The following is a 12,835-nucleotide window of genomic DNA, read 5'->3' on the forward strand; positions in this document are numbered from 1 at the left end:
GTTGTGTATTGTTTTATGAGTTCATTGTTTTTCAGTGCTGCATAGTAGTTAATTGTACGAATATATCCATTTTTCTGCCCATTTGTTCGTTGATAGGCACTTGGATTGCTTCCATCTCTTTGCTATGGTAAATAATGCTGCATAAACATGGGTGTGCCTATATCTGTTTGGATGTTAATTCTGATTGCTTTAGGATATATTCCCAGTAGTGGCATCGCTGGGTCAAATGATACTTCTATTTCCAACTTTTTGAGAAAGCACCAAACCACCTTTTATAATTCTTTCACTGTTTTACCCTTTATTTACCAGCAGTAAATAAGGGTTCCAATCTCTCAACAATCTCACCAGCATTTATTGTTTGCTGCTCTGTTAAACTTTGCTAATGTTACTGGGGTGAGATGATATCTAATAGCTCAGTATTTCTTACGCTGAAGGAACTAAAGGAAAAATTCAAACCTCAAGTGTAATACTTAAGAATACTGTGGACAGAATGTTGAATGAGCCAGGAAGTATAAAAGAAGATGAAAGGAGTACACAGAAACACTATACCAAACATAAGTGGCTGACACAGAAGAATTCATGAAACATATGATTAAGAGCCTGTGATGATGAAGGAAGAAGTACAAGCTCCTCTGAAGAAATTTGCAAAAAAACAAGGCTTCAGGATTTGACCGCATAGCAATAGACATATTTCAACAAACAGGTATTGTCCTGGACGCACTCACCAAGTTGTGTCAAGAAATCTGCAGACCAACCACCTGGTCAACTGATAGGAAGAGATCCATATTTGTTCCCATTCCAAAGAAAGGTGGCTAAAAAGAGTTCAGAAATTATGAAATAATATCATTAATATCACTTGCAAGAAGATTCTGCTGAAAATTATGCAAAAATTACTTGAGGAGCACATCAACAGAGAACTGCCAGATGGGCAGGCTAGGTTTAGAAAAGGCAGTGGCAGTAGAGATATTAGTGTTAATGTTAGATGGATCTTAGCTGAAGGCAGAGAGTTTAAGAGGAATGTCTCTCTGTGTTTCATTGACTATGCAAAGGCGTTTTACTGTGTGGATCGCACAAACACTGGCTAACTCTGAGAAGAATGGGAATTCCACAACACTTGCTTGTGCTTATGTGAAACCTGTACTTGAAGCAGTAGGCAATTGTCATAACAGAGCAAAGAAACACTACAAGGTTTAAAATTAGACAAGGTGTAAGCCAGGGATGTGTCCTATCTCCATACCTTATCGATCTATATGCAGAACAGACCATACAGGAGGCTAGGTTCTATGAGGAGGAAAGTGGCATCAGGATTGGAGGAAGACTCATCAACAGCCTGCAATTATGCAGATGACACAACCTTACTTGCTGAAAAGGAGGAGGACTTGACGTGTTAACTGCAGAAGGTCAATGACTGCAGCCTTAAATAATGGGTTGAAACTCAACATCAAAAAAGCAAAGATTCTTACCACCGAACGAATTATGATAGTGAAGAGATTGAGAGTGTTTACAGCTCTATAACCACACTCTTAGTGCTAGCATCCAGGAAATCAAAAGGCAAATTGCATTGGTAAAATCTGCTGTCAGGAACCTTTCTAGAGTATTGAAGAGCAATGATTCTAGAGACTGTGGCACACCTGGTCCAGGCCATTGTCTTTGCAATTACTTGTTATGCACTAGAGAACTGGACAATGACTAAGGATAATAGAAGAAGAATTGATGTCTTTGAATTGTGGTGCTGCAGAAGAGCATTGAGTGTACCATGGACTGCTAGGAAAACAAACAGGTTAATCCTGGAGAGCTGGAAAGAATGAAACCAGTCTGCTTCTTATAGGCAGTGATTTTGAAGCTCCGTCTGACATACTTTGGGCATGTTGCAAGGAGGGACTAGTCCTTGGAGAGGACCATTATGATTGGAGGGGTGGAGGGACAACACAAGAGAGTAAGACCCTAGATGAGATGGATTGACTCAGTGACTAGATTAAGAGAGATAGATGTATCAGAGACAATGAGATTGGGTCAAGACAGAGCAGGGTTCAGAGCCTATTGTACATGGAGTTGTTATGAATTGCAAGCAACTCAATGGCACAGAAACAACAGCAACCACAACAACAACATGAGTTAGAGCAATCTGAAGATTAAATTCTGAAAATGTTGTTAATCGTTTGTGCCATCCAGGGACTTTTATCTATTACCTACTAATTTTAAAGATCTTGTTGCATTTCTGTAATTCTAAGATTCCTCATTTTTAAATTGTAAGCTTTTTTATGAGCCAGAATGTGCAGGGAGAAACCTGAAGCTCTTGTCCCAAATGAGAGGCTCCTTAATAGTTAATTACCTGAATTACATTTCAACAGTTAGACTAAGTGAAACTGATGCTTGTGTTTTTGGTTTTATATAATGATAAACATTTATTGATTATTTGCACTGTGCAAAATAGCATCTGCTTATTGAGAAGAGTAAACCATGAATTGTACTGAGAGGTATTAGGTTCTAATTTACTTGACAGCAAGAACCTTACCATTTTAACCCCAGGAGGCAAACTGGCAAGTCATACTACTCATAAATTTGTCTCTGTGAGCAGGTTACCTACTTTTTCCTCAATCTTTTTCTTAATTTGTAAATTAGGATAAAATGATTCATAGTTAAATCATGATGATTAGACACTTTATAACATAAACTGCTTTAGCCTTCTTCTGTAATTTTGTTAGACTGCACAAAGGCCTTTATTCTACAGGTACTTAGTAACATAATACAGAAACAAGTACATCTTAGAATAGGTAAGTCTATATGAGTTTAGTATGACAGTGTTTGGTGGAGCTCCCCGATTAAAATGAGCTTGGAAACAGAAGTGGCATCCACTTCCAAAATAACTTGCTTCTGGAGACTTTATGAACTTGGAAAAATCCTGAAAATTATGCAATTGTTCAGGACTTTTTTTTCATAAGGTCACTAGGAGTTGCCTATGACTCGATGACACTTACCAACAACAACATATGAACTTGTAAAAATATTCTTTGCAAAAGTTTAATGTGACAAAGCAAAATTTATTATTTTTAAAAAATCAGCAAATAATTTGTCAAAATTAATTTAATAGAATTTAATCAAATAGAATTTCAACAAAAAATAAAAGTTGTGAGTCCAAATAGCTAGTGAATTTTTTATACCATGTTCAATCATAATCAGAGTTGCCTTGCAGTATAGTCAGTTTCTTAATTTTTGCCAATTTTTAAGCCAAATTCCTTTTAATGAAATACATGTTCTCAGAAGACACTTTTAAAAAAACTTTTGTTATGCTTTGAATAAAAATTTACAGAGGAAATTGGTTTTATAATTCACACATTATGCTTTTTAACCTTAATTACTACCCAGCACTCTTCCTACATCATCTTTGGTTTCTGGTTCAAATTTATCCTTTTTTCTCCCATCTCTTTCTGCCTTCTGAACTTTATCTCTGGCGCAAATACTGCCCTTTTGATTTTGTAAAGTTGAGGGTTCAAAGGAGTGAATACCTCCCCATTGCTATGATCTTATCAATTTAACTCAATTCAGTGCTGTTGAATCAGACTTGACCCTTAACTAACCCTCTATCATCTATCGGAGGCTGTAAATCCCACAAGAGAAAATTTCTCTTCTTTCTCCTTAGGAACTGCTGGTGGATTCAAACCAACAGAAAAACACAGATGTTGGGTTATCATCTCATCTCCATCTGGAGCTTCCAGTCACTGTGTAGACCTGTCTAGTGTACATTCAAGGAGATAGATTGATCTCAGTTATAGGCTCAAGTAGATCAGAGATGGTGAGGAGGGTATAGTATCCAATAAGGCTTAGATCCACTGTTCATAGGATCACTGTAAGCCACAGTGGACCAAATGGCATCTGTTAACAACAGCATTGTTTGGCTGATAGCTGAATCATGGGGGTGGTTTAATTTCTGTGCTTGACAGGTCGCTAAGGATCATAGTCTTTGGAGTTCACCAGGGTCTATCTGACGAGCAAGCCTGTTTTTTTATTATTTTTAATTTTAGGAAGACATATACTTGATAGAAATTCTATGTAAGGATTGAAACTTAATGCATATCAAGTCAAAATAAAAGAAAAAAACCATTTCTATGACATTGTCCCTCAGAGGTAAATGGACATTATTTTTTGCTTATTTATAAGATTATTAATGATTTCATTTAAAAATGGTGCTTCAATTCCTTGAAGTAGAACGATTAATGTTTTTTTTAAACTTTTTTCATGTAACAGTTTGTATGCTTCTACTTTAAATGTGTTTGCTTAATAGAAACGTTAAAATTACTGTTCGTCTTTGTCTGCCTAGCTCTGTTCTTCATAAATTTTGCAGGAAGGTGGGCGTGCCTCTGGCAGAGGCTATTTCTATGCGGCTCTGCTGGTGCAAATTATAGAACATGAATTTTCTTCCTCTAAAAATAGGTTATCACTTGCCTGGTGACTCTCTTCAGTCTTTCTGTGGCAGAGTGATGCTTGGCATCTGGTTCTTACTCAGAGGTGCAGTGTAAGGGTCTAATGATGGCGTTTATAGACATAGATTCAAATATATTGTGACACTTAAGCATTTTTATTTTTACCTATATACTAACTTATTAACTTACGATTCAATAAGGAAAAAAAGCATCTAGAGATTTTGCCTTGAATTGGTACATAATGACCATTATTTCTTTGTAGATGTGAATTCTGGAATATCAGTAGCCTAGAGCAGGGGTTGCTGTTTATTAAAGCAAGAAAGTCTGAGTTAAGGAACTCATTGTCACTACATGTTGAGGACTATTTTTGTACGTTTTATAGTTCATCAACTGCTCTGGTAGTCAGAAGCATGCATACTAATTTAACAGACACCTGTTGCCATGGTAGCACAGAACAGAAATGAAAGCCATTCTTTTGTGAGGGTCCAGTTCTGAAGCGACACAGGTACAGGTGGGTGAGAAAGCTGGGTTTTGTTTTGTGTAGTTCTAAGTTGAGAGGCTAGATCTGTCCTGACATGCGCTGTGCGGCTGATTGTTCTTGCCTGTGATCTGCTCTGCCTTCGTGCATTTGTTAGATCTCGGAGATCTATTTCTAGGTTTGTTGATAAAATTATCATTATACAGAGGTTTAAATCAACAGAAAATTCATACAGCAGGATTTTCCAAAGAGAGTTTTTAGGTAGTAAATGAATCGGCTCATATTGGTGCTTGGGTTGTGACAACGAATAATAATTCTTACTTTAAGCTGCCCTTCTATTTTGAAAAGAAGATAAATGCTAAAAATGAGTGTATTTTCTTTTCTTTCTTTTTTTTTACTCAACATTCATCATATTTATTTTAATAAACTGTATGGTTGACAAAACCATAAACAAACAAGGAATTTTTACTTGAGCCTAATCTAATTGAGTCGATGGGGCTGACTGCATCCCATCGCTTCTTCCTTCCATGCATATGAAACTGGAGTCATGTACACACTCATGTACACTTTGCCTTTCCTGCTTTAGATTTTGATTTTCTTCCTTCTTCAGAAACTGGCTGAACTATATTGTTTTTGATAGTTTCTAATCCTTTATTCTCTGAATCAACCAGGAAATCTGGGGCTATGCTAAATTTGTCTTCCTGACAGCATAGCTTGGAAGGCCTCTAAACGGCAGTCAATGCTGTTAAGATAATACAACAGTTCAACTTTGCCCAAAAGATTGATGTGATCATTCAGTCATGCTCATAGGATCTTCTGTGGTCAGATTGGACCAAGCATTGAGCTGCACAGCACTAGTCATGAGTGGGCTACTTCCTGACTGGAGGGATTCTCTGGCTGTTTCACTCCGGTCGCCACCTTGAACAACAGGTGCATACTCCCCTTCATTGTCATCCACAACAATGACAATATCAGGGTACTGCAGAAGTTGGAAAGGGTGGCTGTAACATCTTCATTTGTTTCTGAAATAACAGAGATATTTTCGTCATCTGCATTATCATCAGTAATATCATATTAATGATGTCTTCTGAAATCCGCTCCCTTGTTTTTAAACTTCTGGTCCTACTGTGTGAAACTTTATGATGGTGACTATCTGCCCCTTCTTTGACAATGTGCTGAAAGAGATTCTTGTTTGGAGCTCCATTTGTATTTAGAAGTAGAGATCTTTTATGTTTTAAACTCACAAGTTGGTTATTCTGAACCAATGTGACAGTAAGCTGGACAATATTGAATACTTGAATACTGAAAGTTTGAATATTGCTGTTATGCACGCTTTGCTCACAATTCTGACACTTCCTTCTAGAGACTCATTCTCACTTTTGGTTCAGAAAGACTGGACTCAACTTTTAGGCATACTTTCTGAGCACAATTCATATTTTTAATTCTTCTTGACGAATTTTACTTTCTTCTCATTTAGAAGATGATTTTTTTTTTATATTCTCCAGCAAATCATCCTGGGCTTGTTTGAAGCAAGGATATTGAAATTCAACAGGACCATCTCATTCCTGCTTTATAGTTTCAGAATCAGTTTGCACTACTTTATGAAAACCATACATATTCAGTTGTCTCACAGAGCATGCCATATTATTATGCTTAAAGTATTTGGAAAAGATTTCTTCTGCAAATCTTTGTTCATCCCAAATCAGAAAACTCTGATCATTCTGATTCCTGGTGAGGAATTCATTAGTGTGGTTTCCTCCACAAGAGACCACACCTTGCAGAGAAAGTCCTGCATGTTCAAGCTCTGCTTCATTTGTTACTGAGGCTCAGAGATTCCAAATTCTATGCTCAGACAAGGCGGAGGGGGCATCAGTGGCAACCAGAAATGAGTGTATAGTTTTTTAAATATGTACGAAATGACTAATCAGGTAACTAGGATTCAAAAGAATCTTTGAGTACTATGAATTATGGAAAAGGGCATCTCATTTGTTTTTTCTTTGCCATCTAAGTGTTATATATTTGTGGAACTTTCCGTACATGCAAAGTTGTATAGTAGACTCTACAGGATATACTATTAAATGGCCCATATTTGGTGAGGTTAAACCTACACAAACAAGCCAACCAAAATAAAAACCACAGGCAGTTTCATTTTTCCTCCCATTTCCATTCCTCTCCACCCCCAGCACTGCATTCATTCGATGCTACTGTAAAAGAGTCCTGTCTTATCATACCACCACCATTGTGTTTATTTGATTCTTCCCAGCAGAAGAGTTTTCATTGTTTTGGAAAAGTTTCATAAATGAACAAACACAAAGTGGGTCCACTTCCACACCACATATTCACTCAGAAGTTCACAATATTAAAAGTCATCATGTGTCTCTTATGTACCAGGCATTTGGTGAGTTGCTATGGAGAATTACTAAATTTTATAGATTCAAAGACTTATTGCTTAACGTAAATATTATCACAAAAAAATGAAGTGTTCTTTCTAATGGTGAAGTTTTCAAATACTAAAAACAAGTTATTTTGAAAGATATGGTGAGGATTTGAAGATACTGTCAACAATGACACGTGCACTTGAGCTTATTCAGACTGTCAGAGGGGGTACTTTAGAGAGATGTGCCACCTCAATAATCTTATTCGTCATAAGCTCCAATAATGTGTGTGCTTTCTTATTTTAACATCATCATGTGTGTTAGTGTTATTACAAGTGTAGCCCAAGAATTAGAGAGAGGATACAAAACTGACACAGTCCCTTCCTAATTTTAAACTATGTAGCTTTAGTTTGCTTGGCTCCACAATCAACACTCTTGGTACTAGCAGCCAGGAAATCAAGAGATGAATTGCATTGGGAAAGTTGCTGTCAGGGACCTCTCCAGAGTACTGAAGAACAATGATGTCACTCTGAAGACTAAGGTGTGCCTGCTCTCGGCCATAGTCTTTATAATTGCTTGTTATGCACCAGAGAGCTGGATAATGACTAGAAGTGATAGAAAGAGAATTGATGCCTTTGAGCTGTGGTGCTGGAGAAGAGTTTTGAATATACCATGGACTGCCAATAGAACAAACAAGTTTGTCCTAGAGAGGGTGAAGCCAGCTTGCTCCTTGGAGACAAGGATTTTGAGGCTTTGTCTGACATATTTTGGGCATGTTGCAAGAAGGGACATCTTGTTTGGAAGGTTGGAGGGATGGAGAAAGAAAGGAAGAACATCGATGATATGGGTTGATGGAGTGAATAGATACCGAGAGTAGATGTGTCAGAGACAGTAAAGTTGACACAGAATAGAGCAGGTTTCAAGGCTGTTGTACATAAGATCACTACGAGTCGCAAGCAAGTTGATGGCACATAACAAGAACAACAATAACAACAACCATATTCCCTTGCTCTGTTCACACAATAGCCTCTTGGTCCAGGTATGGGTTCTGCATGAGCACAAGTAAGTACTCTGGGATTCCCATTCTCCTCAATGTTAGCCATAACTTTTATGATTCACAACACAGTCAAATGCCTTTTCTTAGTCAATAAAGCATAAATAGACATTCTTCTGGTATTCCTTACTTTAAGCCAAGGTCCATCTGACATCATCAATGATATCTATCTTGCCATGGCCACTTCTAAATCATGCTTGAAATTCTGGATGTTTCCTATCTATGTACTATTCTAGCGGTTTTTAAATGATCTTCAGCAGTAATTTTGCTTGCATGTGTCATTATATTTTTCAATAGTTTCCACATTCTCTTGGATCTCCTTTTTCAGGAATAGGAGTCAATATGAATCTCTTCCAATCTGTTGGCTGTCCTCCAAATTTCATAGCATAGACTGGTGAATTAATTCCTTTGAGCAATGGTGTTGGAGAAGAGCATTGACTATATGGACTGCCAAGAGAACAAACAAAAATGTCTTGGAGAGAATACAGCCAGAGTGCTTTTTGGAGGCAAATTTGATGAGGCTTTGCTTCATGTACTTCAGGCATGTTTCTAGGAGGGACTATTCCTTGGAGAGGAATATGATGCTAACAAGAGTTGATGGTTAGCAAAGGAGAGGAGGACCCTTGACCAGGTGAATTGACACAGATACTTTTATAATGGGCTCTAGTGTGTCAAGAAGTTTAAGAATGGCATAGGAGAGGACACGGATCATATCTATTGTTCATAGGGTCACTATGCATTGTGCTCTACTTGATGGGACCTAATAGCAACAGCCAACAGCCCATGAATTGATGCTAGGCCCTATAAATACATGTTGTTTTTGTTGTTAGGTGCCAACTAGTTAGTTGACTAGGAGTCTAAGTGACCCTATGAACAACAGATTGTAATTGTATCCTGTCCTGTGTCACCTCACGACCTCTGACATGCTCAAGTTCACATTTACAGTCTCTGTGCCAGTCTATTTTGTAGAAGGTCTTCCTCTGATTCACTGATCGCCCATCCTTTCCGGGTTGATTTCTTTTTCTAAAGACTGACTCTCCCTGATAACATGCCCAAGATATGTGAGACAATGTTTCAACATCCTTGTCTTTAAGGAGCACCTACGTTACACTGCCTCCCAGATAGGTTTGTTTATTCTTTTGGCAGTTCATGATATGGTATATATAATAATATTTGTCAACACCATGTTTTAAAAGCATAGATTCTTTTTCTGTCTTCCTTATTCATTGCCCAGCTTTCAGATGTATATGAAGCAATTGAAAATATCATGACTTGAAGTTCATGTGATAAAAGTATAAGAATCCCACCTAAGCATTTAGAAACTGAGCAGTTTGGCAGAATAATTTTATCCTCTGAAATAAATAAGAATGATTTTTTTATTTTAAAAATGTCTGTTTCTCTGGCATTCAGTATTTTATCATATATTCCAAAAGCAAGAAAATTGTTGAGTCCTCACTACAGAGAGTTGGAGAGCACAGATCTAATATACCTTTTCCTTTTAAATGTGTCTTTTGGTTTTCTGTTTTCTGGCTTTTAACTCTTTTTTAGCTAGGGATTATCTGTGCCTGCAATTTCAATTGCATCACCACCCCTTCCTCTTGAGTTCTCTCCTGAATTTCGTACACTGAGGTACTTTTCCCCCTGCTGACGCATAATTAAAAGCAAACAAGCTCCATGAGCTACCATTAAGTTGAGGATCTGTCACAGGTGAACTGTACTCCACAGAATTGCCAGTGACTGTTTTTTTTTTTCTGAAATGTCAAGATGAACTCAGACTTTCAAACTTTTAGGTAGCTTTAAGTGCAATATAATTTAACATGTACGCAAGTCTCTTTGTTAGTTGTTTCCCGCCCCCCAACCCCCCCAACTACAACTTTAGAGGCTATACACTTCAAAAAAGAAATTAGTATGCTTAAGTGTATGGACCTTAAAGTCCTACAGAGCTGAGGTGGAATACCTCGTCCTGTCATTTATGATTTGAGAGACCTTAGGAAAATTAACGAGGCATATTTAACCTCGGTTTTATCAGAGTATCAAAGAAGGCTAAGGATCAGACCTTTCCAGATTGCTATGCGAGTAATTGAAATAATAATACATGCAAAGTACTAAGTGTAAAGTGCCTCATGTACACTAAACACTTAAAAAAAATGAGAGCTATTCCATTTTCCCATTATCAGTATTAACTACACTGAAGTATGTGGCATAGTTCATAGAGACTCACCCTGCTAAGCCAAAGCCCAGTAGGCGGTGAGCTACACATGAGTTCAGAGTTGACAGCAATGGCTGTTGGAGTTCAGTTGGCATGTTTTAAAATTGCCTTTATACAGTTATTACCTTATATTACTCACTTAATCACACTGTTTTGTGGGAAAAGCTGCTAAAAGGAGATTAGCACAATTGTTTAGATAGACTAACTTTTTGAGGCCATAGCTAAAATGAGATAGGAGCACAGGAAGGGGAAATAATTGAATTTCCACAGATTTCTGATGGGCATGGAGAACTAGAACAGTGCAGTAGAAAGAAGCCTTCTTTGTTAGGTACTGAGAGCGTATCTGAGTCACTTGTAAGCTATTTCTTACCACAGACGCAACCAGCACTACCAAAAGGAAAATGGAATAAAAAAAATTAGAAGGAAATACTTCTAAAATTATTCTAACCAACAACAACAAAAAAAATTTGGCTAGACCACCTGGTTTTTTTCTGAGTATAATTTTAGTTAGGTAAACAGTAAAAAAAAAGATTTTCCTAAAAGAGGAAAGAGTGATTTTATGGAAAATAGTGGTTAGCAATAATCTTTCGATGCAGATTGGTTTTATAGACATTTCCCTTATTTTAAAGAATAAGAATATCTGGATTTGAACAAGCTGTAATAATTATTATCATCATCATAATAAATATAAATAATATAATTAGCACTTATTTTGTAATAATTGTAACTGAAAAAAGATTTTTACTATGTACAGTAGGATTATCACCTAAGAACCTTAAAGTATAGATGTAAACTGCTTTCTTATACATAAAATGATTAAGTGAAGTAACTGAGGCAGTGGAAGTTGGTATGTCAGAATCAGTGAGATTGGCTTAGGACTGAGTAAACTTCAGAGCTGCTCTACATTGGGTCATTATGAGTCACGGGTGACTTGACGACACATAACAACAACAACATATTCTCTTCATAAATATATTAAAGCCATATTATGGTCTCATAGCCATCAAGGATATGATTTATTAGACTTTAAAGTATAGGTGAACTGTCTTAAAAATAAGCAGAAATATATTTACTGTACAAGTAAGTTAACTGCCAAGAAGCACTACATTGAATTTAAGAGAGTGGATAATGATTACATTGCCAACTTTTTTGCTGATATGTTTAATATTAATAAAAAGGAAGACTATAAACAACAGAGAAAAATATTTAGGAGTTACATAAGTTATTATAAGTCAAAAGCAATAAGTACTATAAGAACATCATTTAGTACTGCTAGATGACAGGAACAACCAAATAAAATCCTTTATTTGAAGCCTTCCAATTTTCTATGGACACAGAGATGAACACATACATGCAGAGACATAGTCACATAGAAATACACACAGAAATATACAGACACACACACACACACAGACAGACATATACAGAGACACATTCATAGATACACACACAGAGAACACTCATGGAGACACATTTCCAGACACATTCACAGAAATATGCACAGATACACAGGCAACATAGAGATATACTCACAGAAACACACAAAGATAGTCAGAGGAATAGAAAGACATAGAGACAGAGGCATTATTTTAACACTTAAGTATTAAAATATGACCCAAAGTACATATGGACATCTGAATAAAATGATTGTTTCTTATTTTTTCTAGAAAAGAAATTGAGCTATAAACACACACACACACACACACACACACACACACACACACACACACACACACACACTTGCAAATAATAAGGTTTGTTAGACATGAATGGCACCATAGTCTGTCGGGGAAGAGATGAAATCATCACAGACTGCTGAGTGATTCAAAATTAGATCAGACAAAGCATTTTATTTTATTTTTTTTTCAGACAAAGCATTTTAAAAATATACTGTAGGAAGCAATTTAATGTTGGTTAGGCAATAAAAAGATGATCTAAATTGGTCTTTTCTTCTAATTTTTAATGTTTTTATTTAATGAAAAAAAGTTAAGTATATATAGAAACACAAAGTTAGGCCTAAACTCCAAAGTGCTTATTATTGAACTTAACCGAACACTTGAGATTTGTGGCTTTGTTGTGGAAACAACATAAATGTAGCTATGTGTGCTCAGATGTTTCCTGACTGCTTAAGACAACAGTGAAGAAAGAGCTTAGCGTTCAGAGATATTTTAAGAGGTGGTTGGTGAATTTGTCCTCAGGGAAGAAGTTCTAAGTGTGTCTAGCCAATGGAACAGACCTTAATATTATTAGTCAGAATTACATAGGATTTAGTTCTTAATAAATGTTATTGTAATTATA

At 36.5% G+C, this 12,835-nt stretch overlaps 1 protein-coding gene and 1 pseudogene across 2 annotated transcripts in view; one reads left to right on the plus strand and one right to left on the minus strand.

The window, feature by feature from the left end:
- Positions 1-12,835, plus strand: part of FAM198B (family with sequence similarity 198, member B) — an 86,978-nt gene that overhangs the window by 46,320 nt on the left and 27,823 nt on the right. The window lies entirely within an intron of this gene.
- Positions 5,457-6,712, minus strand: LOC102865277 (annotated as a pseudogene).

The sequence above is a fragment of the Elephantulus edwardii genome, unplaced genomic scaffold, assembly GCF_000299155.1.
Source record: "Elephantulus edwardii isolate Elephantulus edwardi_28Jun2011 unplaced genomic scaffold, EleEdw1.0 scaffold00477, whole genome shotgun sequence".
NCBI classification, from domain to species: domain Eukaryota; kingdom Metazoa; phylum Chordata; class Mammalia; order Macroscelidea; family Macroscelididae; genus Elephantulus; species Elephantulus edwardii.